The 7,295-nt window shown below is 35.4% G+C and overlaps 2 pseudogenes; one reads left to right on the forward strand and one right to left on the reverse strand.

Moving 5' to 3' along the window:
* Positions 1–249: 249 nt before the first annotated feature.
* On the forward strand, positions 250–2,951 carry LOC113245477 (ubiquitin-conjugating enzyme E2 variant 1-like; annotated as a pseudogene).
* Positions 2,952–3,655: 704 nt separating this feature from the next.
* On the reverse strand, positions 3,656–4,196 carry LOC113245473 (60S ribosomal protein L17-like; annotated as a pseudogene).
* Positions 4,197–7,295: the final 3,099 nt, after the last annotated feature.

Consider the following 7,295-nt stretch of genomic DNA (forward strand, 5'->3'; position numbering starts at 1 on the left):
ATGGAAGCAGAGTCCCAAGTCCCTGAGGGAGATTGACAGAGATGTGAGCTGGTGGCAAGGATGGTGATAAAGAAGTCACAAATTAAAAGCTCTAGGGGCACAACATCCTGATCCTATGGCTTCCAAGACCCTGTGGTTGACAGATCAAGAGCCACAGGTGGGAACGAGCACTCTCCTCTTCCAAGTCTGCTCCAGGGTAAACCCTAGACTCATTATAATGTATTTGCATTGCGGGTATACTCCCCCACCATGGAGAAAGACTGCCATGATGGTTCAGGTACAAACCTTGCAGGGTCAAAAACTCCCCCTCCCAACCTGTGGGAGGAGATTCCCAAAGGATTAGAAACAGCCTTCATTAGAGAGCATCTCAAGGTACCTCACAGCTCCTCCCAGCCAAGAGAGAGGCAACAAATATCCCATCCCAAAACAACCTAAGGACAGGTTTCTCCTCCCAGAACCCCCCTGCTTTCCCACTGTGAGAGTGTACTTTTGCTTTAATAAACTGCTTTGTGCTTGCTACTTTCCTTCTGGCTGTCTTTATTCAAGGGTGGATCCACCTGTAAATCTTTTTGTGGAGAATCCAAGGATGGAGATCTCCATTCACAGGATGCAGACTCTTCCACCAGTAACAGTATTACATTGTCCTGGAGAACCTGAGTTCTTGAGAACCGCTCTTTCTTTGATAATTTACTTTAATATTGGTGCACTCTGTAGTAAGAGTCAAATGACCTTTATACATTAATACAATTTGCACATAATTTAATTAAAATAGTAAATATGAGTTATTTAGTGAAACTTATGTGAAGAGACAATTTTAAAAGGTATATTTCTATCTTTATACAGAAATCGAAGTGGGTGCTTCTTTATTTCCAGGGGCTGACTATACCCTTTGTTTACAGCTATAATACAGAAAGCACAATACATAAACCTCAAGGCTCCTAGGCTTTTGTGCACAAAGAGAATAGAGTTTTTAGAGCATAATTCAATTATTGCCAGCCCTTATTTAATTTCCCAAGTTTTCTGAACAAATTAGAGTATTGGACAAGTTTATAGTCTATGATTTTCTTTTCCAGGTTAAAAATGGCTTGGACATTTAATAAGTTATTGTGCTCTATAATTCCAATTATTTCCTGTAGTGATTTTTTTCTTACAATAATATGATGATATAGATATACATAGATTATGATATTATATAATATATAGTAATATAAATTACAATATAATACATATTCAACAAATATTTAATATATATCATTATAATAATATAAAATATAATGATATATATGGATACACACACACAAATCAGAGACTACAAAGTTCATTTTCCTTTTACTTCCCTGAATTCTTAATTTTATCTTGCTATTCAAATATATTCTCATATCATTTACTATTCATTTTGTATTTTGTTTTAACATTTACTCATAACTTTCATTTCTTCTCTTTCACTATTTGGTTAACATTTGGTTAACATTCTGACATCAAGCCACCTTAGTACAAAATCACTCAATTTATACTATAAATAAACCAAATTTTGTTTTACCAGAATACATTTGACAAGAACTGACAAATATAAAGTTACCTCTCCAGTTAGCTTTTTGGTGGGAGCCACCTCAGAATTCCTTCTGTTTTTTTCTTTCATCTTTGATCTTTTTAGAGGCTATGAAAATTCATACTTCATTAATCTGGTATAAATTAGGGAAGAAAGCATTCCATCTGTATAGATTTTCTAGTTCTTCAATTTTAATAACATATGTCTTTTCTGAATTATGAAATGTTTCCAATCTTCAAACATAACTTGAAAGTTTATTATTTACCTAGTCAATTACGAACTTTGTATTTTAGCTTTGAAGGCAAACAGATTCAGTGAAATTCTGTGAGGAATGAAGGGAGGGAAAGTTACATAGAAAATAACCATTGGAAACTTTTTTTGTGTGTTATTTAATTAATATAAAATTGCAAGTACTAAAAATTTATTTAATAATAATATTCTATCCCTATAATAAAGAGAAATTTCAAAGAAGCAGCTCTCTCAGGAAAGCATTTGTTAATGGTGTAAAAAAAAAAAAGACTATTTCTTCTGTTATTCATTAGTTCCTCCTGCAAATCATTATTAAGAAGGTATTAAAATGGCCACTTTTTTAGGAGGATCCCATTTTCTGCAAATTTTACAGTGAATAGAAAAAAAGAAAAGAAAGGAAGTGAGGGGAAGAAAGAGGGAAGGAATGAAGGAAGGATGGAATGAAGGAAGGAAGGAAGGAAGGAAGGAAGGAAGGAAGGAAGGGGGGAAGGGGGAAGGAAGGAAAGAAAGAAGGAAGGAACAATAAGAGAAGGAGCTTATGCTAGTAAATTTTTAGAAATTTAACAATGTCTGATTTTATCAGAAAGATCTGAGATGAAAGGAAACTGTCATTTCTTTTTTAATTCCATATATTTTTTGAATAAAAGGAAACTGTTGCTTTTTATTTAATTCCACAAAGTTTTTGAGTGATCGACCAGTAAAAAGGATTGACAGAAACAAAGGCTTTCAAACTAGTGGAAGCAGGAGAAACAAAAAGTAAGTAAGCAATAAAAGTAGGATCAATTAGGAGTAGGAGACTGCACAGTTAGCTGGGGTCTAGAAGATAACGAAGACTTGACCCTTACAAGATGGACAAGGAATGATAACTGGGCCCCCAAGAACAATTTATGAAAAACAAATATACAGCCTTAAAGTAGAATGTGGACCTAAATACCCAGAAGCAACCCCCTTTGTAAGATTTGTAACAAAAATTAATATGAATGGAGTTAATATTTCTAATGGAGTGGTGAACCCAAGAGCCATATCAGTGCTAGCAAAATGGCAGAATTCATATAGCATCAAAGTTGTCCTGCAAGAGCTCTAGCGCCTAATGATGTCTCAAGAAAACATGAAACTCCCTCAGCAGCCTGAAGGACACTGTTACAGCAATTAATCAAAAAGAGAAACCACAGCCCCCTGCCCCACCATTTGATTTAAGCATTTTCCACTGTAGTACATTTTCTAGATATATCTTACAGACCTCAAAGTGCTGGAAAGGAAGCTCCCATTCAAGGCAATTTATCTTAAGATACCATAAATGATACTAATTTTTTGTCCATTTGATAAATGTAAGTTGTACTATAAAAAAAAGTAAGCAATAAAAGTAGGATCAATATAATCATAGTGAGAATGCCATAAAAAAAGAACTAAAGTAAGATAAATAAGGAGAGAAGGCAGGGAGGGGGCCCTTACTTAGTGTAGTGGGACACTTCTAATTGTGAAGCTGAAATAAAACAAAGATCTCAAGTTGGTGAAGGTGTTGGTCATAGACACTGGAGAAGAGTGGCCCAGCCAGAGGACAGACATTGTAATGACCCTAAAAGGGCATCATAAATGGTGAGTTTGACAAAGAACAAGGTGGCAAACGTGACCTTGCAGGACAGAGTGAATGACTTCTGGGAGGGGAAATGGAGGAGTTTTGACCAAAATGTGAAAATGATTCACTTAGATTTCTCTATGTGCTGGTTTGAGAAGTGTGTTTGTGTGTATATATATGAATATGTGTGTATATAGTTATTTATTTTAAGGTAATATCTAGATACAGATTAAGACACAGATCTTAAGTGTAGAATTTGATAAAGTTTTATTGTTGTTTGTTGTTTTTGCATTTATTTTATGCAGAATTTACTCCTGAGCCATAAGTTTTTGTTTCTTCAGTTTCTTCCGGGATATCTTTTTCTTCTGTGCAACTGCTTCTTCTGGTTTAGGGACAATCTGCTGTTTTTCAGTAAGGATCATCTCAATGTGGCAGATGAGAGCTCCTGTAAGGATTAATCAGAACAGGAGCCCCGTAAATTCTATGCCATATCTTGGGGGCTTTGTTCACCTGGACATTCTCCAAGACTAGAGAATCTACATCTAAACCCTTAAATTCGGCATTACTCTCCGCATTTTTAAGCACGTGTAGTACAAATTCAGCACACTTTTTGGACCACCAACTCTGTGTGCAGTCCCATTGTTTGGCCTGGACACACCTACCATCTCCACCATTGTAGTGATGGAATGGCACACATTGCTTCTGCAAAGTGACAGCCTTCATATACCTGGTGGCTTTTCGGATATGCATACCCTTGATGGCCTGGGCAGTTTCACGTGTGTTCTTAAAGTGAACATGAAGATTTGAACCTCTACATTTGCATGATTTTGTAAGGTTTTCTGGGTCAACTGAAGAAAAAACCCTTTTTAGAGATCATGTCAGGCCACTATGGGAAGAGCCGATTTGATGAAGTTCGACAAATACATAAACTGATATAACCAATACCAAAATCAAAATCCAGAAGAACATTTCTACCATGTCAGGAATTTCCTTAGTGCTTCTTTCTAACAATTCCTTCTCCTTGCAGGAAGCCAGTGCTCTGATTCCACTACCATAGTATAATTTTATCATTTTTACACTTCATATAAAATAAATCACACAGAATGTACTCATATACTCTTCTGTTTCTTAACTTCTTTCTGTCAACATAATATTTTGGAGTTTTAACCATATCGTTTTATGTGACAGTAGATATATGTATATACATATATATGTGTGTAGATATATGTAGTTATTATTGGTATAGTATTTCACTACATGGATCTACTACAACTTAAATAAATATTCCTAAATGGTAAATATTCAACCTTTAGACATTGTATTATTTATAGTTTTCAGCTATTATGAATATACTTGATAAAAATATTCTTGTACAAGTCTTTCTATGGACATGCAGACATATATTGTTTTTTAATTAAGTTTTTACTTTTAATTCCAGTATAGTTAACATATGTTGTTAGTTTTAGGTGTACGAATAGTGAGGACATATATTGTTCTATCACACCTCACTTTATTCACTTCCCAGAATTTTTTCTTTCTTTCTTTCTTTCTTTCTTTCTTTCTTTCTTTCTTTCTTTCTTTCTTTCTTTCTTTCTTTCTTTCTTTCTTTCTTTCTTCCTTCCTTCCTTCCTTCCTTCCTTCCTTCCTTCCTTCCTTCCTTTTTCTTTCTTTCTTTCTTTCTTTCTTTCTTTCTTTCTTTCTTTCTTTCTTTCTTTCTTTCCTTCCTTCCTTCCTTCCTTCCTTCCTTCCTTCCTTCTTTCTTTCTTTCTTTTTTTTTTTTTTACAAATTATAAGATTGTGGCAACCTACGTTGAGCAAGTTAATCAGTGCCATTTTTCCAACAGCGTTGGCTCACTTTATGTCTCTGTGTCACATTTGGTAATTCGTGCATAAACGTTTTCATTATTATTATATTTGTCATGGTGATTTCTGATCAATTACCTTGGATGTTACTATTGTAATTGTTATGGGGCACATTGAACAGTGCCTGGATATGACAACAAAATTAATCAATAAATGTTGTGTGTCTTGACTAATCCACTGACTGGCCAGTCTCCTGTTTCTTTCCCTCTCCGTGGGTTTTCCTGTTCCCTAAGACACAATGATATTGAAATTAGGCCAGTTAAGAACCCTGTAATAGCCTCTATGTGTTCAAGTGAAAGAAAGAGCCATTCTTCTCTCTCACTTTAAATCAAAAGCTAAAAATGATTCAGCTTAGGGAGGAAGGCATGTCAAAAGGTAGGCTTCTTGTGCCAGTTAACCAAATGGTAACTTCAAAGAAAAAGTTCTTGAAGGAAATTTAAAAGTGCTACTCCATAGAACACATGAATGATGAGAAAGTGAAAGTCTTATTGCTGATATGGAGAAATTTTGTGTGGTCTGGATAGAACATCAAAGCAGCCACAACATTCCCTTAAGTCAAAGTCTGACCAAAGACAAGGGCCCAACTCTCTTCAATTCTCTAAAGGCTGAGAAAGGTGAGGAAGCTGCAGAAGAAAAGCTAAAAGCTAGCAGAAGTTGGATTATGAGGTTTAAGGAAAGAAGCCATTTCCATAACAGAAGGGTGCAAGGTGAAGCAGCGAGTGCTGATGGACAAGCTGCAGCAAGTTATCCAGAAGATCTAGTTAAGATAATGAAGCTGGCTACACTAAACAAAAGATTTTCAATGTTCACAAAACAACCTTCTTTTGGAAGATGTCATCTAGGACTTACCTAGCTAGAGAGAAGTCAATGGCTGGGTTTAAAGCTTCAAAGGATAGTCTGACTCTCATTAGAAGCTAATGTGGCTGGTGACTGTAAGTTGAAGCCAATGCTCATTTACCATTCAGAAAATCCTAGGGCTCTTAGATGTTACACTAAATCTACTCTGTCTGTGCTCTCTAAATGGAACAACAAAGCCTGGATGCCAGCATGTCTGTTTACAATATGATTTACTGAATATTTTAAGCCCACTGTTGAGAACTACTGCTTAGGGGGAAAAAAAAGGTTTCTTTCAAAATTGACTGCTCATCGACAATGCACTGAGTGACTTAAGAGCTCTGGTGGAAATGTACATTGAGATTAATGTTTTGTTTTTCATGCCTACTAACACAACATCCATTCTTCAGCCCACAGATCAAGAAGTCATTTCAACTTTTAAGTCTTATTATTTAAGAAATACATTTGGTAAGGCTATAGCTACCATAGGTAGCTGATTCCTCTAATGATCTGGTCAAAGTAACAGGAAACTAATAGGAGTTTGAAAGACATTGATTTCAATCTTCATGAATACCTTGGAGGGTTTCAAGATTTCAGTGGAGAAAGTAACTGCAGATGTGGTGAAAATAGCAAGAAAACTAGAATTAGAAGTGGGATCTATAGATGTGTCAATATCTTGGTAAGCTTGAGCAGATGAGAAGTGGCTTATTATGGATAAAGAGAGAGAGTAACTTCTTGAGATGGAATCTATTCCTGGTGAAGATGCTGTGAAGATTGTTGAAAATGCTGTGAAGATTGTTGAAATGACAGCAAAAGGTTTAGAATATTATATAAACATAGTTGATAAAGTACTGGTGGGGTTTGAGGAGATTGACTCTAATTTTGAAAGAAGTTCTATTGTGGGTAAAATGCAATCAAACAGCACTGTATGATACAGAGAAATCATTTGTGAAAGAGTCAGTTGATGTGGCAAACCTCATTGTGTTTTTCTCAGAAATTGCCACAGCCACTCCTGTCTTCAGCAACCACCTTGATCAGTTAGCAGCCATCAACACTGAGGCAAAACCCTCCACCAGCAAAAAATTACAACCTACTGAAACTTCAAATGATGGTTAATATTTTTAGCAATAAAGTATTTCCAATTAAGTTATGTACATTGCTTTTCAGACATAACACAATTGCACACTTAATAGACTACAGGATTGTATAAACATAATTTTATAT

Source organism: Ursus arctos, unplaced genomic scaffold (genome assembly GCF_023065955.2).
Source record: "Ursus arctos isolate Adak ecotype North America unplaced genomic scaffold, UrsArc2.0 scaffold_11, whole genome shotgun sequence".
Classification (NCBI taxonomy): domain Eukaryota; kingdom Metazoa; phylum Chordata; class Mammalia; order Carnivora; family Ursidae; genus Ursus; species Ursus arctos.